Consider the following 24,926-nt stretch of genomic DNA (forward strand, 5'->3'; position numbering starts at 1 on the left):
GGGGAGAGACAGGAGAGAGGCTGGGAGGGAGGGGAGAAAAAAATGAAGGGAGAGCGAGCGAGCAAGCGCGCGCGCACAGGCCGGGAGGGGGGAACAGGCGAGCGCAGCGCGCGAGTGCGCCAGCTGCTCTGCGCACCCCGCACCGCCAGCCGCCCGCTGACGTCAGCAGGGCCGCGCGCCGGGCCCCCGGGACCGGGAGGGGCGGGGGGCGGGGGAGGCGCGCGCGTCGGGGCCCGCGTCAACTAGCGGCGGCGCGCGCGTGGCGCGGCCTCCCCTCCCCCCACTCCCCGCAAGGCCCGAGGCTCCCTGAGGTGGGCTCGTGCAGGCCTAGCGGGGGCGGAGCCGGGGGCCGGGCTCGCGCCGCGGCGCCCCTCCCCGCCCCCGCCTCCGCCCCGGCCCCACGCGCCGGCTGCTCCGGCCCTCTGGTCAATGGGAGCGCGGGACTGGGTGGCCCGCGCCGCGGTCAGGTGGGTCCACTAGCTGCGGGCCGGCGCCGCCTCCCTGCCTCTCCCGTTTCTTCTCCATCTTGGCTCCGGCAGCTCACCTTCTTGGTTGCTCTCCTGCTGCTGGGGCCGTAACGGCTGAGGTCAGGTGGCCCCACCGAGGAGACGGTGGTTCTGAGGAAACCTGCGTTCCCTGTCATTCGCCCTTGGGGATTGGGGCAGATTCGGATTTTTCGCTTCCTGCGTCCTACATTTATTGAGCACCTAGTATGTGAGAGAAGTAGGCTGTGAAGAGAGGAACACAGAAGGTTAAGACAAAGACAGGGCCAGTTCTCAAGGAGCCTCTGCCTCCCTTTGCCCTCGCGGATCCTGCTCCGTGATTCCCAGCCAAGGGGGCAGCACACGCGACAGTTCCCATGCTGAGAAGCTTTTCGATGGGCAGGACAGGTTTTCATGGAGTGATGCTTACTTCCTCAACATTTGCTTTTCTCATTTTGGAGGGTTTAGTTTGATTGTAACCTATCTCCCAAAATACAGATATAAATTTTGAATAAATTTTCGTTAAGAGAAGAGAGTTTCTTCCTCTTTCTGTTTTAAAATACTCCCCCATCTCTTTTTAAAATAAAACCCCAGAAACCTGAGTCAGTTAGTGTACACCTCATCCAATACTGAGGAAACACGTACACTTCTCCAAGGGTTGGGCATATTCTGTGTGGTCTGGGTGATTTTGAAGAAACTATTAAATAGTTCTCACTGCACAAAATGGTTTTACAATCAGTTCCATCAGGCAGCCTCAGGGGCACTCCTAGAGAAAGGGGCCAATGGGAAAGATTGCATGGGGATAGGAGAGGCAGGCGGCCAGTGGAAAACGTGTTTTTGTTTTTTGTTTTTTTTCTAACAGTTGGGCATTTTTGTGGCTCTAAAAGCGAACTTGTTTGTTTCATTTCAACAATAGAAAAAAACACCCCTGTTTTTGGAAATGTTACCCAACATAAAAATACATTTGGAATGGGGAAAAAAAGGCAATTAAGGCCCACCCAGAAGAAAACATTTTTACCCCTGTATTTTTCAGTTTGTTTTTTCCCAGTTTGGGTTTGCCTAATTCCACAAATAGCTATTTATGTCAAAAGTTGTATGTAATGTAATTTGAATATTTACACTTAGATCACATTTTACATGTCCTAGAAAACTAACAAAAGTCTCCTATAGAGAATTGTTTTATGAAGTAAATAACTTCCCTTCTTCCCCACCCCAACCCCTACCCAATTTCCTTTTTTGTGTATAAAGGAGGGGAGTTTAGGGGATAAATATGGTTTCTTTAAAATCTGGGTGTCACTAAAAATCAGCCTCCCAGATTCAAACAGCTTAGCTAACCAACATTCTATAGAATTTGTTATTTCTTTTAAAGGTTGCTAGGATGATTATGCAGATCTATCAGATACAGGGAAAAAATTAAGCCACCTCACCCAGATTCTGCAATCCCTGAAAGGCTGCGTCTGAAATACTGAAGAGGTAAGACCATAGCCATTTCTTTGTAAATGGTGGGTCATATTTTACATTTTAATGCTCCTTCATATCAAGTAATTTTTATTTTAAGATCTTAGATTCTTGGGGCATTGTGGTTTATATGGTTGAATCAAACTGTCTCTGATTTTTGGTATATTTATTCCTTATTGTTGTCATACCTAGTATGGTGGAGACACAAACTTGTGTTTTGTGTTTTTTCTTTACTCACTCAGTACTTATTAAGCACCTGCCTGCCATGAACAACGTGATGTTCTAGGCACTGTAGATGTTGTGTTTCAGATTTGTGTACACTGTTTTCTTTTCCTGGGTTACTTTGCATCTTAATAGCTGGGCTTCATAAAATGCTAATAATAATCTGCTTCACCTATGTAGTGCCTTACAGTTTACAGAGCACTTTTATGAAAACTATCTCTTGTGATCCTTCCACATAAACCTCAGTTAGGGACTGTGGTGTTGGAGCATCATGGCTGAGTGGAAGAAGCCTGGGCCCATATCAACCTGGGTTCCCATTTTACAGCTGAGAAAACTGAGCCTCCAAGGGACTGAATAAATTGTTCAAGGTCATACAGTCATGAAGTACTAATCTAAGACTCCTTTTACAGGTTTGTGGACCATTTGAAAGATAACATTTTGCATGTACTTACTATATATATGTCTATATATATACATATATTATGCTTCCTAGGCTCACAGAAAGCTTACAAACTCCAGAAACCAATCATATTCTGGTCTCCCTCACCAAAAGAAGTGAGGATGACAACATCTCAGTTCTCAATGAATTATTAGTAATTAGATAATGCCATATATATTAAATTTGTCCACAGTTAATTCCTGTGGGAATGAGGAAATTACAGTCCTAACATCAGGAGTAATCAGGGACAGATTTCACTTACTTTTATTTTATATAATCCTTGGAATTATTTCTCTGATTGTTACTGTTGACCAAAAGAATAATTCTCGTTTACCCCTCTTCAGGTCAACTATAGCCCGTTCAGCATGTTTTTAATTTTAAAGGTATATGGTCAGCATATTTTATAACTCTCTCTAAAAGGAACAACAAAAGCCTACAATGAGTTGCTTTTATACATGTGGCTCCTTATTCTGGAGGACAGTAATTTATGATACAAGCAAGATCCAGCTCTGACTTACAGAATATGGGCTCTGATCTGATGAACTGAATTTCCCTATTTGTTACCTTTTGTGTTTACTTTAATCAAATGTGCATGTATTTACCACCTACTGTGTTTAATGTATTGATTTAGACTCAAAGAGAGGTTTAGACATGAGCTTGGCTTCCTGCAATCTTGAAATCCCTGGAATGTTTTAAAACCATTCATATCAGAACCAAATGGGATGCTTGTTAAAAATTCAGTTAATCTTAATTCTACCAAATCAGACTACTCTAAAATCTGCATTGGTAGCCACTCCCTAAATGATTTTTCTGTACACAGTGTTAGGTCTTATAGAGAATCTGTGTTAATTAATACTGCTGCTGCTGCTGCTAGTAGTTTACGTATATTTACATATATAAAGTCCAAATATCTTACCTGTTTCTGAATTTAAATTTTCTTTGGTAGTTTTTGTATTTCTGTCAAAGGAAAAACTTATGAAAATTACTATTCCTTATGAAAACTATTTTCCTCATAGGAAGAAAATAGACTAAAATATGTGTGTTCATGAGCAAAATGAAACCAAACTAAATGTCATATGTATTAGGCATTTAGGGGAGAATGGTAGATCACTAGAGACTTTTTAAGTTTCTGCATTAGGGTTTTTATTTATTTATTTATTTTAATTGATAGCTTACACTCTAACTTAGTGGTGAATATAATTTAGAAGGTCGTCTGGGTAAGGCTAAGACACGACTTAGAGTTTCTGATAAATATCTGGTATTAGGGAAGATGCTGATCCAATTCTTTTTATGTCCCTAGAAGATATTAATAGGACTAACCCCTATTAATTAATTAACCTATTAATATTCAGTGCTTCTCTGGCTGATATTAATATTATTTTGTGCACATCTCTCAGACCTACCAGAGCAGTGATTATCAAATGTTATTGTGCATACAAATTATTTTGGGATGCTTTTTCTTTGGATTTTTTTTTAAGTTTATTTTTGTTTTTTTAACACCAAAAACATTTTGTATTGGGGTACAGCCAATTAACAATGTTATGATAGTTTTGGGCTGAGAAGGGACTCAGCCGTACATATACATGTATCCATTCTCCCTCAAACACCCCTCCCATCCAGGCTGGCACATAACATTGAGCAGAGTTCCATGTGGGATGCTTTCTAAAATGCAGATTGCTGAGTCAATGTCTAGAATTTCTGATTCAGTGAGTCTCAGGTGGAGCCTGGAAATGTTCATTTTTAAGATCATACCTTCTCCATCAAGTGATGCACTTAGGAAACACATCACTGGACTTTAAACTCCTATGAGGGGAGGGAGTTATCACTTCCTATATATCCCAAAAGGTCAACCACAGATCATCAGTTTTAATGATTATTAACCAAATTCACCTGTGCAAGGGCTAAAGCTGATCATATATCAGAGTTTTTCCCAGTTCTGAGACTTTTTGATTTTTCTAATGGAAATTTTATGACTTAATTCTAGAAAATGTTTAAGATTGGGTGATTTCAAACAGGTGATGACTTATTTTCAAGTAAGTTTCTGAAAAATGATACTGATTTTAAACAAACATGGGAAATGTATTGGTATTTAGGAACTTGTGAGAAGAGCATATGCCAAATGTCTCTGAAGTTCTCATCAGAATATTTTTCACTAAATTTCTTCTCTCATTTGTTGTTTTGTGGACTTTATGAAAAAAAATAGTTTGTCATTGTTAGAATAAAAGATGACATGGGAAGAAATAAAGGATTTTTGTACTTTTAAATGAAAGGACTTGCTTGAAAAGTTGTAGGTAATTGAGTTGAGCTCTTAAGTTATTGAAGTCCATTATGCGGTAACTGTTGAGAATGTTATTTGAGTGTATTTTGATGGTTCAAGAACCCCAAAGAGGGTATGCTTTATGATTTTTCTCAATTTAGGATAGCAGGAGACTCCCACAGGGATGCATTTGGCTTAAATTAAGTAGAAAGTTGAAGGGGGTTAGCGCTGGTGCTTTCACATTGGTAAAACTGATCAAGAGCTGAAATTGAAGTTGGAGGCTTGGCTTAAAGTAAAGGCATTACTTAATGGCCCTGATCCCTGTTGGCATTTTCTTGGAAAATCTTTCATCAGAAACCAAGATTCTTATTTGTTATAATAAGTGTCATAGGACTTTTCAATTTATCTGAGCTAATTAGCAGGTACATGTTTGTAAGTTCAGTTCAGTTTAGTCGCTCAGTCGTGTCTGACTCTTTGTGAGCCTGTAGACTGCAGGACGGCAGGCCTCCCTGTCCATCACCAACTCCCGGAGTTTACTCAAACTCATGTCCATTGAGTCAGTGATGCCATCTAACCATCTCATCCTCTGTCGTCCCCTTCTCCTCCCGTATTCAATCTTTCCCAGCATTGGGAACTTTTCAAATGAGTCAATTCTTTGCATCAGGTGGCCAAAGTACTGGAGTTTCAGCTTCCATCAGTCCTTCCAATGAATATTCAGGACTGATTTCCTTTAGGATGGACTGGTTGGATCTCCTTGCTGTCCAAGGGACTCTCAAGAGTCTTCTCCAATACCATAGTTCAAAAGCATCAATTCTTTGGTGCTCAGCTTTCTTTATGGTCCAATTCTCATATCCATACATGACTACTGGAAAAACCATAGCTTTGTCTAGGTGGACCTTTGTTGGCAAAGTAATGTCTTTGCTTTTTAATATGCTATCTAAGTTGGTCATAACTTTCCTTCCAAGGAGTCAACGTCTTATAATTTCATGGCTGCAATCACTATCTGCAGTGATTTTGGAGCCCCCCAAAATAGTCTGTCACTGTTTCCACTGTTTCCCTATCTATTTGCCATGAAGTGATGGGACCAGATGCCATGATCATAGTTTTCTGAATGTTGAGCTTTAAGCCAACTTTTTCACTCTCCTCTTTCACTTTCATCAAGAGGCTCTTTAGTTTTTCTTCACTTTCTGCTGTAAGGGTGGTGTCATCTGCATATCTGAGGTTATTGATATTTCTCCCGGCAATCTTGATTCCAGCTTGTGCTTCATCCAGCCCTGCATTTCTCATGATGTACTCTGCATATAAGTTAAGTAAGCAGGGTAACAATATACAGCCTTAATGTACTCTTCCCAATTTGGAACCAGTCTGTTGTTCCATGTCCAGTTCTAACTATTGCTTCTTAACCTGCATACAGATTTCTCAGGAGGCAGGTCAGGTGGTCTGGTATTCCCATCTCTTTAAGAATTTTCTACAGTTTGTTGTGATCCACACAGTCAAAGGATTTGGAGTAGTCAATAAAGCAGAGTAAGTAAGTAAGTGTTAGTCACTCAGTCGTGTCCCACTCTTTGCGACCCCATGGACTGCAGCCCACCAGGCTCCTTTGTCCATGAGATTTTCCAGGAAAGGATACTGGAGTGGGTTGCCATTTCCTTCTCCAGGGGATCATTCCCAACCCAGGGATTGAACCCTGGTCTCCTGCACTGCAGGCAAATTCTTTACGGACTGAGCTACAAGGGAAGCCCTTGTAGAAGCAGATGTTTTTCTGGAACTCTTTTGCTTTTTCTATGATCCAATGGATGTTGGCAATTTGATCTCTGGTTCCTCTGCTGTTTCTAAATCCAGCTTGAACATCTGGAAGTTCACTGTTCACATACTATTGAAGCCTGGCTTGGAAAATTTTTAGTGTTACTTTGCTAGGGTGTGAGATGAGTACAATTGTGTGTTAGTTTGAGCACTCTTTGACATTGCCTTTCTTTGGGATTGGAATGAAAACTGACCTTTTCCAGTCCTGTGTCCCCTGCTGAGTTTTCCAAATTTACTGGCATATTGAGTGCAGCACTTTCATAACATCATCTTTTAGGATTTGAAATAGCTTAACTGGAATTCCATCACCCTCACTAGCTTTGTTTGTAGTGATGATTCCTAAGGCCCACTTGACTTCACCTTCCAGGATGTCTGGCTCCAGGTGAGTGATCATACCATTGTGATTATCTAGATCATGAAGATCATTTTTGTATAGTTCTTCTGTGTATTCTTGCCACCTCTTCTTACTATCTGCTGCTTCTATTAGGTCACTACCATTTCTGTCCTTTATTGTGCCCATCTTTGGGTGATTAGCAGGTACATGTTTATAAAGTATTTATTTAATATTTATTGAGTCCTCCGGAAGACAGGAGATTTCCTGACACAAAGATTTCTTGCATTATTTATCATATTTTCTATCTCCATAGAGCCTTTCACACATGCAGCTCAAACACATTTTAGACATTATCTCATTAGTCTTCTGTAAGCTCAAGGTCCAGTCTTATTACTGCATTGCTTTTTAAAGATAAAAATGTTTTTGTTTGTTCTTGACAATTGTAATTGTGAAAGCAAAACAGAGGTGAGTTTATCTGGATTCAGTTAAAACCAGTTTGGATTGTCTGTAACCAGTGTGACTGGAGGAGGGTGAGGCTATCAATTAATTCAAACTTATTAGAAGTAGGTTGAGGGTATTTGGCCAGACTAGACTGATTTAATTTTGTGACCTGTCTGCATCCTCTAAAGTACATGTGGTTTGGGGTGTTCCCAAAGTCTGCCAAGTGCTGAGAACGTAGTGTTCCAGTGGGGAAACATGGTTCTTCAGTTGTGTGGACATTTAGGCGTATTATCTATTCCCCAAGGCCCTGTAAAACCCTGACCTCTGTGGCAGAGAAAAACATTTTTATGAAATTCCTGTGTGTGTGATGGAACACATCAATAAAATTGAAGAAGGGTAATTCAAAGAGAAATGTATTTCCAAACAGTCCTGTAGGACTTTTAACTAGGATCATTCAGACCTTGAAGCAGAAAGAACTGGTTTTCCTCTCAAGGAAACTTGCAGTTGGCTGTCTTTCCCCTTGGCCACTGTAGCCTTTGGAGAAAGCTAACAGAAGAGGAAAGAAAAAGGAGGAAGGAGGACTTTGAATTAGTTACATCCAATAGTAAATTTATAACAGCACTTTTTCTAGTGACCAAAGAAAGGACATATACAGATTTCAATAAAAACATGAATATAATGGTATAAAATGACCAAAATTAAAGAGGTAGATGCACAAAGGCAATCTTAAAAAATTAATTAATAGTGGAAGTAGTTTTCATGGATTGAGAGATGGAATAGGTGGGGCAGGGAAAGAAAAAGGGTAAATTTGGAGATTGCTCAGTTTGTTCATCCTTTCTTTTATTCTACCACCTCTGCTTCTGTTTTAGCAGAGATGTGAATCAAAGGGTTGGTGAATCCTCCTTTCCTTCTTTTTTGCTTCTCCCACCTCTGCTGCACTCCAGTACTTGGCTTAATCCCAGCATAAACATTTCTCCAGTTAGAAAAGAATGATAAGAATGAAAATTTCCCTATCATTGCCTTCATTTATTTAATACATATTTATTGTGTTTACTGTGTACCAGACTCTGTTCCGGGAACGCACTGGGAATACATTGTTGAATATAACACACTTGGTCCCCTGCCGTCACAGTGCATATTAGCTCTGATCTTTGAATTATAGCACTCTGTCTCACACAGTATTTGATTTGATTCTTTTAACAACCCTTTGAAATGCCAAGATTTCTATTTATATTTTATGCATAATAAAAGTAAACTTAGGGGAGTTCAAGTGATTTATTCAAGATCATGTAGCTGGTAAATTGTATAATCAGGATGGTCACCCTAATTTTCTGAATTCCAAAACAGTGTTCTTTCTGTCACATTATGCCTAAGATCCAAAGTTCGAAGATTATGTCTAAGTTGCTCTTTTTTAAAAATTGAAGTATAGTTGATTTACAATGTTGGATTAGTTTCTGGTATACACAAAGGGATTGTTATACATATGTGTGTACATATATACATGTATATATACTCTTTTTCAGGTTCTTTTTAAGTTGCTCTTTTAAATAGCACCTAAACCAATTATATTATTTATAATTTAGTGAGCTATTGCTTTACTCAATACTCCCCTCCCCCTTTGTCAGATATTATTAATCATAGTAAATGAACTTTAAGCAATTTATGATCCCATAATATTTATTCCAAGTTATTTGTAGTTCTTAATATAAAATAGGTTATCTTTGTAGTGCATAATTGTCAAAATATTCTCCATGTTTTGCAACACTCTCTCCCTCATAAAAGTAACAACCAGAAATAGGGAATAGATGATATATATAATAATTAAAGGAAGATATTGAAAAATTTTAGCCCCAGTATGTTTGAGAAAGTAATTTTCAAAAGTAAAAAAGAAAACAAAAACACTAACATCAAGAAAGTCAACAGAGGGAAGAGAGCACTGGGCTAGGAATTGAGAAACAAAACTTTTAGTCTTGGTTCGGGAAATTCTGTTTTCTTTCCAGGCCCCAATTTCCTCAACTGAGGAGCTGAATTTTAAGCATATTCTCTGATCTACATCCATAATTCTAAATCTAAGTTCAGTGGACAGAGACCCTGGAGAGGAACATTTAAGAAACTATTGAAGGGAGAGCAGCAGGTCCTTCCACAGGGCAAAGCAAGAAAACGTTACAAACCCATTCAGTTCTTTGATCTGAGTCTGTTGGTTCCACTACTGAAATGGTTCCCTTTTCTTTTTTTTTCTCTTCAAATCAAGAGTGAATTTTTCATACTTCTTAATGGCATTTGCTTTAGAAATATAACATCTTTGTAAACAAAACAAGCCAATATTATGTAAGGACTGTAGCTTGATTCTGATTTTTCAACTTAGAAGTGATACCACTCCTAGATATACTAGATTTTTTTTTTAAGCCTATCTTGAAAGGTTTTCTCCAAATTGCCTTATGTCTCTTTAAGCACAGCAGGCACATAATGGCTCATAATCACCACCCAATTGATTTTGAGAGTATTTCTTTGTGGGTGAATAGGATGAGTGGGAAGCATCCCACGGGGCTGGGGGTGGGGGTGAGTGCCAAGGGAGTAGCACAGATCCAGGAGTGAGACAGCCAGGGGTGAATAACCAGAGGGGCAGATGAGCTTGAAAAGTGGTCAGCCTTCTCCCAACAGCCTCTCCGAATTCTTTTCAGCCCTGCCCTTATTGTGATTTTCTTTGGTGCTGGTTCTGACAGTTCTCCCAATTCTTCCCTCACTTCCCACACTCCCAGAGCATATCTGCTAGGTTAGTAATCATTTGGTTAATGAATACTAGTTGCTCCCTGCCTACTTGTTGCAAGGGTTTCATCGAGAGAACGGAGGAATTCAGCCTGTGCTTAGAGATACCAGTCTCTAAGCATGAAGGAACTTAAGCATGGAAGAGAGGATTTATGGATTCCTTCAACAGTGAGCTAAAAGTTAGTTTTTCTTTCACTGAAAAAGTGATCTGGTACTTTAAATAAAAGTGGAATTGCACAGAGGGCACCTGGCTTCTCTACTCTAGGCTATTATATTTCAGAATTCCTTGGGAGTGAAGAGAACTTGCTGTTGGCTCTGGAATCCAGGTGCCCCTTGCTCACCTCAGGGACCTATACTATTTAGGAATCATCCTCTTTCACAGCTGGCTGCCATTATTAGAACTATTGAGAAAAACCACCGTTACCTCTGTGGCAACATCCTGAGGCTTATGTCTGAAAAAGAGTTCAAGTAGGAGATGAGGAGTTGGGTCAGATAGATCTTTTCCAATTCTTTCATCAGGACCACTTAGCTCCCTGGGGGAAGCTAACCCTTGTAACAGGTCCCAGACTGATACAGGCCATAAGCAAAGAAATCCAAGAGCCCCTTGTTAAGCTACTCAGTGGCTGACATTCAAATAAGTCTCTGCAGTGGTCCTCTGAGCTTACCCTGGCCTTGAGTAGTAGGCTCTCAACTTGGTCCTTATGACTGATTCAGGTAATAGCATTTGTTAGATTCTTGTATCTGACTTTGACTGTGCTTTGGGATTGGAGTTCTTCTTTGATCTTCTCAACTTCATGGAAATTCGAACCCAATCCTGAAACCCAAGCCTGCACAACTGGATCCTTACAAATTGCTACTTCTCTGATGCCCATCACCAGTTTACTTAAACTTTACCTATTGTCGGTGCCTGACTCCTAACAAATTGCTCCTCTTTTGGATTTCCACATGTTTACACTGTAGGACCTTCGTCCCACTCCTATAGTAGTCTGCATGAACCATCTACTTACTGTCAGATTCCCTTGATACCATGTCTTGCCTGCGTATTTAGATTTTTTATTTTTGGTGCTTATTGAGTAGACCTAATTTCCTGCCTGCTCCCAATGGGATTACATATAGTCATTCTCAAACTTTAATGTGCATGAAAATCACCAAGAGTGCTTATTAGAAGTGCAGGTTTTGGGGTTCTACCTTTAGAGATTGTGATTCAGTAACTCTGTGAAATTGGGCTTAGACATTTGCATTTAAACACATACCCCTAAATAATTTTGGAGTAGATAGTATAAAAACCACAATTTGAGACCACAGTTCTATTCTCTGGGACTTGATCCTTCCTTAGGCCCATCCCATTACTAACCAAACTTGATTTTGACAGATCATGAAAAAATTGCTTTACCATGAGGAATTTCTAAATATTATAATCAGTTACACTTTAGAATATTATTTTTGTTTCTGTTTTTCTACTCATTAAAAACTTTACAGAGGTTCTAATACCTTGCTAACTGAACTCTGACTAGTCATTCACATATACCACAATTTAGAGTCCAGATTTTGCTCATACTTTGGGTTCTAATTTTGTGGTGAGGAAAACAGGGTGTTTTAGAAATGCATGAACTATTGTCTCCATCAGCACTTTGCATTTATTTCAGAGAAAGAAAAGAAAAAAGATCAGAATGAAGATCAGTGAATATAAAACAGAAAAGTAGAGAAAAATAAATGAAATAAAAAGTTGCTTATTGGGGAAGATCAGTTAAAATTGATAAACCTCTAGCCAGACTGATAAGAAAAAAAAGATTTAGGATACAAATTACTAATTCCAAGAATGAGAGAAGTGGCATCATTACATATTATGCTAGTATTAATAAGGATGAGAGAGTATTATGAAAAACTTAGATACTAATAAATTCAACAACTTAAAAGAAATTAGCAAATTCATTCTGAAAGACACAAACTATCAAAGCTTACTCAAGAAAAAATAGATAACCTGAATTACCTCATATCTGTTAAAGAAATTAAGTTTGTAGTTAAAAATATTCCCAAGAAAAAAATGACAGGCCCAAATAGCTTCATTTGGGAATTCTGCTAAACTTTTAAGGAAGAGGAAAAAAAAAAAACAATTCTCACAAACACGTCCATAAAATTGAAGAGAAAGGAATACTTCCCAACTCATTCTATAAGGCCAGTATCACCCTGATACCAGAACCAGACAACATTACAATAAAAGAAAATTACAGACCAATGCACAGCCATGAAATTAAAAGACGCTTACTCCTTGGAAGAAAAGTTATGACCAACCTAGGTAGCATATTCAAAAGAAGAGACATGACTTTGCCAACAAAGGTCCATCTAATCAAGGCTATGGTTTTCCCAGTGGTCATGTATGGATGTGAAAGTTGGACTGTGAAGAAAGCTGAGCGCCAAAGAATTGATGCTTTTGAACTGTGGTGTTGGAGAAGACTCTTGAGAGTCCCTTGGACTGCAAGGAGATCCAACCAGTCCATTCTGAAGGATATCAGTCTTGGGTGTTCTTTGGAAGGACTGATGCTGAGGCTGAAACTCCAATACTTTGGCCACCTCATACAAAGAGTTGACTCATTGGAAAAGACTCTGATGCTGGGAGGGATTGGGGGCAAGAGGAAAAGGGGACAACAGAGGATGAGATGGCTGGATGGCATCACTGACTCGATGGACATGAGTTTGAGTGAACTCTGGGAGTTGGTGATGGACAGGGAGGCCTGGCGTGCTGCGATTCATGGGCTCGCAAAGAGTCGGACACGACTGAGCGACTGAACTGAACTGAACTGATCCCTTGTGAACATAGATGCAAATGTTCTAAAGAAAAAGGAGCTCACAATTCTTTACTAAAAACAAAACCCCAGTGCTTCTCTTAATTCAGTTGAGGTTTTTGGTAGAAAGCCACATGCATTTATATCACTAATAAAGCATATGTCCTAAAAAACTGATTCAAAGTGAGGAAGCACTAGAACATAAAAAAGCCACAAATAGAAATGGCTTTGCCCTCCAGGGGACTTTATAACTGCCTTCACTGTATAAAGGTAGGAGACCTATGGTTATTATAATTTAATATTTTTTATAATTTATTTGACAGGATTTACATTTTAAAAAATCAGGAGCAATTACCACTTGTAATTTCAGAGTTTTAAAATTCCTTCAATGACTTGTTCTAGAATATTTAAAGTTTATGATATTTAGATAATATTTCACCCACTTTGTCTCATTTCTCCTGAAATTTGTCAAGGTTTACAGTAATGAAGGTAAAAGAAATATATTGAATCTATATTTTAAAACTTGAATTTTTCAATGCTTCATTTCATTCAGTGCTTTATATTTTTGTGTGTTTTTTCATGATAATCTAGCAGATGATAATCTTTACTCATAAAATTATAAACCAAATATGTTTTATTCATATATTGTTTAACTAGAAATATTTTGGTTAACTTTTATGTTTATGTCTGTCTTATCATAAATCTTCAATTAATTGGTTTACTTAAAAGATGTATGTAGTACTATCCTTGATCTATAGAGGGATAACCAACTTTGTTTCTTTTTTTTATAGTCTTCAAGTTTGGCTTAACTCTTCTTCCTAACCACAGAACGTGCTTTTTAAAAAGTAAAGATTCTAGCAGTATTACTAAGTTCTTGCTGATATGTTTTATCATGATAATCACTACTTTTAATTTTGAAACTATAAACACTAAACTAACCCATAAGATCATATGGACTCTATGAAAAATGCATTGCAATTTACTGTAAATATAGTATTACTGTGAATACACTATTGTTGCATACTTTAGATTAAATTATTTTATGATAAAACTATCACTTAAGAACAAATCAAAAGCTATTTGGTAAGACATTGAAAAATTTTTTGTGATAATTGAGTGCCGTAATTATGCATAGAGATGATAAACAAATTAAGGGTATAATTGAAGGAAGTGCCGCCTTGGATTAATGACTCTCCAAAGGTTATAGTCAAATAATTATCCTTCATTTCTGGTTTGATAGAATAATTAAGTTAAAAATGTGACCCTGAAACTGCTTTAGACAACCACTACTATAACAACAACAACAACCATCATGCTAACAAATAATAATAGCAGTTATTACTACCACTACTAGTGCCACCATTTGGTGAGCGCTTTCTTTGAGCCACTCCCTGAGTCAATAGGGCAAAATATTTATTTAACTGACACCACAATTTCTAATGTAAGACTTATTCTCCTCATTATACATACAAGGAACTGTCCCTCACTTTTCTTTTTGTGGAATCACATCTCCTCCATTGTTAGTTTATATAGTTTAGGTAGATTTGCTCCAGCCCCAGATTCCAGAGGGGGCAGTAAAGCTTAGATCCAGCCAATTTGAGAATCTCATCCCAGTGGGCACAAGATTGCCATAAAGGAGCAAGGGACACAAGCTGTATCAGTGAATACTTTCCCCAAGACAATTTCTACTGTTTTCAGTAACAGTACGGATAGATTGCTGCAATACATGTGGACATTGAGGATACAAAATTCAATTCACTTCTACTTCTTCCTCTGTCTCTAAAGTTATGATGGAAGATTGGAAAACATTCATGGGCCTGCCTAAGCCCTGCTCCTGTAATTCATGTGGGCTGTATAAAGTAGACTGTATATAGTGCTACCTATTTTACCCTCATGCTAAAACCTGAATACCAGTGAAATCATGGTTTTGATATACTAGGTTTTTTTTCTGATACATATTAAAGTAGATACATCATTATTAAAATTTTGTCTACATACTACTTAAAATAATTTCATGTTTTGCAGTGGTCTGCGTACCACATTTTGGAAAATTCTGGACTAGAGGAGATGTCACACCGTGCTGTGTTGTTTAGAATGCTACATTTGTTTACTCGTTTGTGTTTAAAGTTATAACATCTCCCTTCAAAAAAAAAAAAACAAAAAAACACCACTATGGGCAGTTCTGGGGAAAAAAGTCACACCCAGAAGAAGAAATGTTTTGGATTGTATTTTAACTTGTGTTTTGTGCCAGTATGGATATGAATCAATTATGAGGTGGTCCTTTTTGCATATTTGATAAAGTTTTTCTCTTGTCATCCATGCCATTTCTCTGGAGCCTAACCTGTAGCTCGGGCAAAAGGATGCCAGCCTCTAATGGCTCCAAAATTAGTATGTCTTTCTCTCACTCTCCTGTTCAAATAAGACCTCTCACTTTAGTTTCCTTCTGTGAATAATGATAAATTAGGCTCAAAAAGTTGGGACATGTCTTTGGTTTACTGTGTTATCTGTAGCACCATGCCAGTGCTCAGCACAGAGTAGGGCTCGATGCATATTTGGAATGAATGAATAAATGAATGAGCATATTCATGCACAGGCTTGTCAAGTGAGCACGTCAGGTACTATTATTATTGATGATGAAACTGAAGCTAGAAGTTATGAGGTGTCTTTCATGTCATATAATCGGTGACAGAATTGTCTTTTACCCTTTGTGTGGATCCTTGAACTACATTTGGTGAGTAAATAAGTTAAACAATAATATGTATTGTTCTTTTAAACATACTCATACTTTATTGGTTCTAAAAGGCACATTTCAAAGAGAGACAAACTGGCTTCATATTGTTAAGAACCAAGTGAAGGTGGGGTAGGAATGAGGGAACATTGCAGATTTACAATAACTTGGATATCTTAGAAGTAGCTTGAACATATTGTCTATTAATAAGAGTAATTTAATGATGAAATATCAGTGAATGCCTTAAAGTAGCTCATACACCAGTTTTTGTCTGTGTCATAAAAATGTAATTACTAAGAAAATTGTTTCATGCTGGAAAATGCTTCTTGTGAGATCTGTATTTTGGTACACAAAGCATTTGTTTCTATTTACCTTGAAAAAAATCCTTCTCAGAGATAGCATGTGGAGAGCAGCCATCTGTCCAGGATTACACTTCTGAATTGCTATTTCTCTGAACTCGCCGGACTCTGTATATGTTAATTTTAAAAATAAGGACTGTTTTCCCCCTTTATTAAGTTTGTTTATCAACACTATTATAAAGATATACTTGTAATCTAGTGTGTTGAGAACTGTTAATTGGCTATTGAATGACAAAGTGGGAGCCCTGGAGTCTCTGAATTCAGCTGCTGACTGTTTATACTGTGCCCCTAGACTTTGGAACAAATCATCATATATGTCTTTGCTTTCCTCCAGATAAATAGCTTTGAATGTTCATGAAATGAGGGGCAACTTAGATGCTTTTTAGCTGATTATGACTCTGGTAGAGCTGAACTGAGATGCAGGAGAAGGTAAAAGGGGAGTATCCATGGCAGTGATCTTAATTCTTATACCCACTACTCTAATTTGACCTCAGAAATCTGATGCTGAGCAAGTGGAAAGAGACCCAACTATCACCAGGTAAGCATCTCTTCTGGATGAAGTTATATTGCCTTAGAACAGACACAGACTTTTAAAAGGCTCTTTTCATGTGCATCATCTCATGCAAACCTCATTCAACCATGGAAGGTAATAGGGCTGGTTTTATTACCCCGGTTTTACTGGTAACAAAATAGAGCCTCAGATTGGCTAGGGGATTTGATCAAAGTAACACAGTTGTTGGGTGGTAGAGCTGGGATTTTAATTCGTATTTGCAAATCTCCTTACATAATGCAAAAATCTTTGATTTTTCTGGAGAAAGACATTGTAAGAAGTTAAAGGGAATATGTCATTTATAGTTGGTAGAGTGTTAACTACCTTGCAAGATTTTGTCTTTATGTAATATCCTTTTACTTAAGCAAAAATCTGGTGGCTCAGACAGTAAAGAATCCACCTGCAATGTGGGAGCCCTGGGTTTGGTCCCTGGGTTGGGAAGATCCCCTGGAGGAGGGCATGCTATTCCTAAAAAAGCTTGGAAAAGAATGAAATATTTTTATTTTTCTTTTCAACTTTCTCCTCAGAAGATCAAGGGGCATTTTATTCTTGGGTCCTTTACTTCACCAAACTTTTATTGAGTGCCATGCACCAGACCATGACCAGCATTCTCCTCTTTGGTCCTGGTGTTATGCCATCAGATGATGCTTCTGAGAACACAGTAGGCGGCTTTTAATTCCCTTGTAAAATGTGAGTGCTTGATGGCCACTCGTAAGGACTTCTGTCCTGCTAAATAAGCAAGGGTAGAATTTTCTGTCCCTCTGTGTATGATGAGTACTTTACAATATATTGCCTTATTGCTGTGAGATGTTTCACAAGCATTTGCTATTAGAAAGTAAGCTCATTCAAGGAAGACACCATGGATTATTTCTACCCCACTTCTCTACTCAGGACAATTCCTCAATAGTGAGGAATTCTTTGCCAGGGAGTCCATGGATGGATGAGCATCACAGAACTTGTCAGCTCCCTGAAATTTAAAAAAAAAATTAATTTTGCACGTGTAATTTTTGAAACAGATCCATCATTTTCATTAGATTCTCCAGGGGTTCAGAGACTCAGTGGGTAAACACTATAAGTTAACACTCTGATGGACTTTCGATGAATACTTGAGTGGGAGAAACAACAGCAAGACAGATATGACCTTGATGTACAAGAGAGTGTTGTTATGACCAGAAGGCATGTTTGGGGATGGCTCTCAGTCCCCCAACACTGGAGATGTTAATAGTTGGATGACCCATCAGTGATAATGTTGTTGGGATGTTGATTTATTCTTTTTTGTCTTATGATTTTATGATAATATCAATCTTCACTAAAGAATACTTCACATTCTTCACACCTTACCCTGACACCATACCCATTTTTCTGTGATTCACTGTTTGGACTATTTATACACCTAAAGAATCTTTTTGACAGATAACCAAGAAAGCATGCAAATCAAGCTACGAAAACTGACCGTAGGAATGTGTGTGAAATACCAAACAACAGGCAGGGAACTTAGCATGAACTCTAGAAAATAAAGAGAAGGTAGAGTGATTTTTGAATTAAAGACAGAAGATCAGAAGATAGTAGTTGACAGGCAGGTCAACACAGTTACTAATAGATGAAACAGAATAGGATTTAATTTGGTACTAAATTGGACTAGCTACCTGTAAATTGAGGCCTCTGAGCAATTTTAGTTGGTGCTGCAACTTTGCTACTTTCATTCAAAGAAATTAGGACAATGCAGCTTGAGATGAGTTTCAGAAGTGCCAAGTGGTAAAAACATTCATTTTCAAGTATGTACATATACAAATTAGTGCACAAATAAAGCAACATGTTTGGATTTACCTGGTGGCTCAGTGGTTAAGAATCTGCCTGCCAATGCAGGAGACACGGGTTCCATCCCTGGTCTGGGAGATTCCACATGCTGTGGGCCAACTATGCCTGTGCACCCTAGAGCCCATGTTCCACAAAAAGAGGCCACTGCCAGAAGACTGCGTGTAGCAACTAGAGAGCAGCCCCTGCTCGCTGCAACTAAAGAAAATCCACCCACAGCAACAAAGAACCAGTGCAGCCAAAAATTGAATACATAAATAAATAAATAAATATTTTAAAAGGACCTTAAAAGTACATGTTCATGCCCTGATACCCATAGAGATAAGAATCGATCCATACGTATATATTCATTCACATGTATGCCAGATGTAAAGAGTATTAAATATGGTATCTGGTAGACAGTTTTCACATGCAGGGAAATAAGAGTATTTCAAAGCAAATATCTGATGGACGAGAAGGCTATTTTAGGTGGTATACTGATGCCTCTTTCAGGATTAATGTCACAAAACTAAGTGTAGGCAGAACCCAAGCTGACAGTATAGTATCATATCAAGAGCAAGTCTAGGTGAGAGACGTTCTACAGATATCCATTATAGTCTACAGGAAACTGGCCACCATTACATGCTCCAGTTTTCCGTGAAAAAGTGCATTTGTTAAATCACAATCATCAACAGCTCCAGTCCCAGGTTGCTGGATGGCATAGGGCCCTTTAATCAAGTGTCTCCTCAACATGCTTTCTGATGATCTTCTGAGCTGGCTGTTTTATTTACTCTTTAGCATTCTGCAAAGTCTCAGCATCCTTTAGCTTGTGCATTTTTGATGAATATGGTATTTCTATTTTTACATGTTTTGTGAACTTCTTTGAGGAATGCAGGGGTACATAGAAAGAAACAGTGGTGAACTTCTTCCTTTATTTAATCCATCCATGCCCCAGTCTTGCAGAGACCAATCTAAAGCTGTACCTGTTAAAGCTAGCTGATTTGCCAAGTGTTTTTCCTCCGAAGGGACATCACCTATTTTTAGCAACAAAGAAGTGTTAGGAAGGGGAGGAAGGCATACCTCAGAAGGACAGATCTGAAATGAAGCCCAGAATACTGACGAGAGTGGTATGGAAAAGCAAAAGAGTGCCTCGTGAAAGGTCACCAAAGCAGTGAGCACAGAGCTAATGTTCCGGATGGTTGTAGGAAAAGCCTCAATTAAGAGTTCTGTTAATAGAGAATTTAGGAAATGTTATTAAAAAGTTCTCTAAGCCAGTCTAATAAAGGAAATCAGGACATGGCAAACTAGGCTGGTTGTTTAATTTATTCAGTAATCTGTATTTTTTAAGATTGATGCAAATTATCAACACATTTATTGAGCAACTGTATGTATACAAAGCATTCTGTTAGGAAATGTGTGTGAAAGGTGAGATGATGGTATTTAAAAAACACAAGATGAGTACATGTTCTCCAAAAATGTAAGGAAAACTATGTTAAGAACTGTGTTTGGTACTTTATATTGTCCCATTTAATCTTTAAAACAACTATTAGGGGACTTCCTCGTTGGTCCAGTGGTTAACTTTGCCTTCCGATCCAGGGGGTGTGGGTTCCATTCCTGGTCAGAGAGCTAAGGTCCTACATACCTCACAGCCAAAACACCAAAACATAAAACAGAGGCAATATTGTAACAAGTTCAATAGACGCTTTCAAAAAATGGTCCACATTAAAAAAAAAAAAATCTTAAAAAAAAGCAGCTATTGGGAATTAAAATTATCCCTATTTTAACAGGTGAACAGCCTGAGACTCAGAGAATTTAAGTTGCTTCCTCCCTCTCTCCCTTCCTCTTTCCTTCTCTCTCTTTTTTTTTTTTTTCCAAAAGCTTGAGCCTTACGGAACATGGTACCTTTTTCCAAGTTTTCACTTTTTCTGAAGGTAGCAGAATTATATATTAAGAGCTGCAGTAGAGATATGAACCCAATAATATGGGAGCTCAGAGATTGAAGCAGTCCATTTTGCTTGATGATATCAGAGAAGGCTTCCTGGAAGAGGTAATATTCAAAGTGAGTCTTAAAAGTGAAGAGTCCATCTAGTAGACAAGAAAGATAAGGCAGCAATAATAGTGTGGAAGCCATCAACAGCTGCCCACTCGGCACACATTACCTTTCTTTCTGGAAGTGCCAAGATTTTGCTCAAGTGTCTCCTCACCTGCTTGACCCAAGGGAGAGTGATCCTATTGCTGCCTTCAGAAGGAAGTGCTGATTGGTTAAACCATTTATGGCAAGTCCACTCCTCTTGTTTGATTAGCCTAGGGCTGGGCATATGAACCAATTCTGGCCAATGAGATATAAAAGGAAACCTGCTGGGGCGCCTTAGGAAATGCTTCTTGCCCTTAAGAAGGAAAACACTGAAAGAGATTGCCCTTCTCCTTGCCACCCCCCACCCCCGATATTGCTGTTCTTGGAAGTGATGCTTAGAACTACCACAGTCATCTCGTGACTGTGAAGGGAGCCAATCTGAGGGCAAATCAAAATTTCTGAGGATGGCAAAGCAAAGAGATAATAAAAAGAACCAGCATCTTCAATGATATTGTTGGGTTCTGAACAACCTTTTCAACTTCCTGTCACATGTTAGAGCTGTTTTTGTTCTATTGACCACTTTGAATTAGAGTCTTCTGCAGCAGCATCCTCACTGACAACAGAGCAGATGCAAAGGCAGAAGGCTCAGAACAGTCACAGGCTACTTAGAAATTGCCACCAGTTCTTCCTGACTGAAGTGCAGGATGTAGTGTTGCGAGTAGGGTGATGGCTAGAGACAAGGTGAAATGGTAGCCAAGGATCAGAGCATGAAGGGCCTCATATGTCAGAATCAAATAATTGGACACTATTTTGTAAATAGTCTACAGGCATTGAGTTTTAAATAAGGTAATGGCATAATTAGATTTGCAGTTTAGAAGCATTCCTCTATCGTGTGGAAGATTGAAGAGGGTAAGAACGGTTGGTGAGATACCAAGGTCACTGAACTCAAGAGCACTTGGAGTCACGTGTAGTTTGGTCTCTCCATTATCATTCCATTTTAGCTTGGAAAGACAGAGGTTAAGACAGTATATGCAAAGTGAAAGATTAGAGGGGCAGACAGAAGGCACTTCAAGATTTTATGGAAGAGAAGTATGTTGGGGGTCATGAAGAGTTTGAAAGAGCAAATTGGATATCTGAACAGTGATTTGAACACTGAAGGACTTAGAAAGCATGGGGGTTGAGTATAGCATAAAATAACATAAGGAAAGGACAAGTCAAGCTGAAATGGAGAGTTTTATGCAGGGATGATAAAGCTGGAATGGTCACTTGCAACCAAAATGACAGAGGGGGGAAAAAATGAAATTTTACCCTAATTTCATCACTTAACAGTTGCAGAACACTTGATAAAATTTTGTTTCCTAACTGGTTGAGTTGGGATTACAAACATGTACTTGTTAACATCACCAAGTGATATCACATGGATATCATGTACCCTCTGTTATGTGATGAGAAAGACACTTCCCCTTTGTGGTATTCTTTCAAAAACCCCATAACCCAAATCTCCTTGTGAGAAAAACATCAGACACACCTAATTTGAGGAACACTCTACAAAATACCTGACCAGCATTTCTTAAAACTATCAAGGCCATGAAAAACAAAAACAGGAAACTCTCGCAAACCAGAGGGGATACAACAACTGAATGCAATGTAGTATCCTAGACGAGATCCTAGAAAAGAAAAACAGACAATAGAGCTTAGTTAATACTAATTTACCAGTGTTGGTTTCTCCATTTTGAAGAACTAACCACAATAATGTAAATAACAGCAATAGGGGCCACTGAGACTATGGCAGGTGGATACTATCACTGCTATTTTTGCAACTTTTCCTAAATCTAAAATTATGTCAAAAAGTTTATTTTAAAACTATATATTCTTCACTGCGTTGTTACAAGGATTAAATGAAAGAATAAAAGCAAAGCAGTATAGTGCCTGACATGTAATAGGGCCTCAAAAGTTTCTCCATAAACTGGTGATTCTTGAATTCACAAAATGTATAAAACTCACCTAGAGGTATTTTGTCAGAAAAACAAGTCCTAGGGCCTCAATCTCAGAGTTTCTGATTTAGTAGTTCTAGTGTAGGGCCCAGGAGTGAGCATCTGTGATAGGTGCACTCTGGAGAATTGCTGCCACAGACTACCAGGACCCTAGGGTAAGAATTGTACATTTCCCCAGGAAGAGAGCAATGGAGATAGGATGCCTGTCCCACTTACCACAAATGGAGAAAAAGAGGGAAATAAATAAGCGAGCACTTCAAAACCTGTAAGTTAAATCATTACAGATGAATTTGGGATAAAGGAGGGGTCTGATTAGGTAGCCACTTAATAACAGCAATGTGGTTGAAATCTAATTTTTATTCATTTGAACTACCTAAAAATATTCAGCTGGTTTTTCTGCTAAAGTACACAGATGACCCATAGGATAAAGGCAAGTTCATCCCCTTCAATTACAAATGAGCTAACTGAAGCTGAGAGAAGAGACATGACTGGTTTAAGGTCACAGAGTTAGTTACCGAGAAAATAGATTGGAAACCACTCTTTTTTCAGTTTTATTGAGGTATAATTGACAAATAGAAATGTATAAGGTAGAGTATATGATGTTTTGATATACATTGTGATCACTATAATCAAGCTAATTTTCATACCACTTGACATAGTTAACCATCCTTTTTGTGTGTGATGAGAACCCAAGATTTATTCTTTTAGTAGATTTCAAGTATATAGTTCAGTTCAGTTCAGTCGCTCAGTTGTGTCTGACGCTTTGCGAACCCATGAATCGCAGCACGCCAGGCCTCCCTGTCCATCACCAACTCCCGGGGTTCACCCAAACTCTTGTCCATCGAGTCGGTGATGCCATCCAGCCATCTCATCGTCTGTCGTCCCCTTCTCCTCCTGCCCCCAATCCCTCCCAGCATCTTTGCATGAGGTGGCCAAAGTACTGGAGTTTCAGCTTTAGCATCAGTCCTTCCAAAGAACACCCAGGGCTGATCTCTTTTAGAATGGACTGGTTGGATCTCCTTGCAGTCCAAGGGACTCTGAAGAGTCTTCTCCAACACCACAGTTCAAAAGCATCAATTCTTTGGCGCTCAGCTTTCTTCACAGTCCAACTCTCACATCCGTACATGACTACTGGAAAAACCATAGCCTCGACTAGACGGACCTTTGTTGGCAAAGTAATGTCTCTGCTTTTGAATATGCTATCTAAGTTGGTCATAACTTTCCTTCCAAGGAGTCAACGTCTTATAATTTCATGGCTGCAATCACCATCTGCAGTGATTTTGGAGTCCAAAAAATAAAGTCTGACACTGTTTCCCCATCTATTTGCCATGAAGTGATGGGACCAGATGCCATGATCTTTGTTTTCTGAATGTTGAGCTTTAAGCCAACTTTTTCACTCTCCTCTTTCACTTTCATCAAGAGGCTTTTGAGTTCCTTTTCACTTTCTGCCATAAGGGTGGTGTCATCTGCATATCTGAGGTTATTGATATTTCTCCTGGCAATCTTGATTCCAGCTTGTGCTTCTTCCAGCCCAGCATTTCTCATGATGTACTCTGCATATAAGTTAAATAAGCAAGGTGACAATATACAGCCTTGACATATTCCTTTTCCTATTTGGAACCAGTCTGTATACAGTACAGTATTGTTAACTATAGTCATCATGCTATACATTAGATCTTCAGAACTTATTATCTTGCATAATTGAAACTTTGTACCCTGCTGGCTCCGTGGCAGAGAATCCGCCTGCCAGTGCAAGATTCGCGGGTTTCATCCCTGGGTCTGGAAGATCCCCTGGAGAAGAAAATGGCAACCCAATCATTATTCTTGCCTGGGAAATTCCATGAACAGAGGAGCCTGGCAGGCTACAGTCCATGGGGTTTGCGAAGAGTCGGACAAAACTTAGCGACTAAACAATAACAAAGGTAGATTATGTGGTATTTGCCATTTTGTGTCTCACTTATTTCACTTAGCATACTGTTCTCTAGGTTCATCCGTGTTGTTGCGAAGGTCAGGATTTCTTTTTATAACGGTGGAATAGTATTCCATTATTGTAATATATAGCTTTCACATTTGCTTTATCCATTCGTCAGTTGATAAATAATGAGGATGTTTCCACATCTTTGCTATTGTGAATAATACTGCAATGAACGCTTTGAGTTCAGATATCTCTTTGAGATAGTGATTTCTTTTCCTTTGAATATATACCCAGAAATGGAATTGCTGAATGACATGGTAGTTTTTTTGCAGAGCTGTTTTCCATAGTGGCTGTAACAGTACATTCCCACCAATACAGTACACAAGAGTAGAAGCTTCTTTTGCAAGCTTCAGCCCAGGTGTTTTTTCTGTTACCAGGTGATCAGTTGTTGAATGCCTCACTCAGAGTCTCTTAAGGGCTTTCATATGCGCTCTAGAAAAAGAGAAAGGACGTCTGACTTGCTGAGG

At 38.9% G+C, this 24,926-nt stretch overlaps 1 protein-coding gene across 1 annotated transcript in view; it reads left to right on the plus strand.

The window, feature by feature from the left end:
* The first annotated feature begins 388 nt into the window (after positions 1-388).
* CES5A (carboxylesterase 5A) overlaps positions 389-24,926 on the plus strand; it is a 271,471-nt gene continuing 246,933 nt past the window's right edge. Inside the window, exons 1-2 of the mRNA XM_061387262.1 lie at positions 389-467; positions 1,852-1,955. The gene's annotated coding sequence lies outside the window, so the exon portion shown is untranslated. The remainder of the gene's footprint in view (positions 468-1,851; positions 1,956-24,926) is intronic.

This window comes from Bos javanicus, chromosome 18, assembly GCF_032452875.1.
Source record: "Bos javanicus breed banteng chromosome 18, ARS-OSU_banteng_1.0, whole genome shotgun sequence".
NCBI classification, from domain to species: domain Eukaryota; kingdom Metazoa; phylum Chordata; class Mammalia; order Artiodactyla; family Bovidae; genus Bos; species Bos javanicus.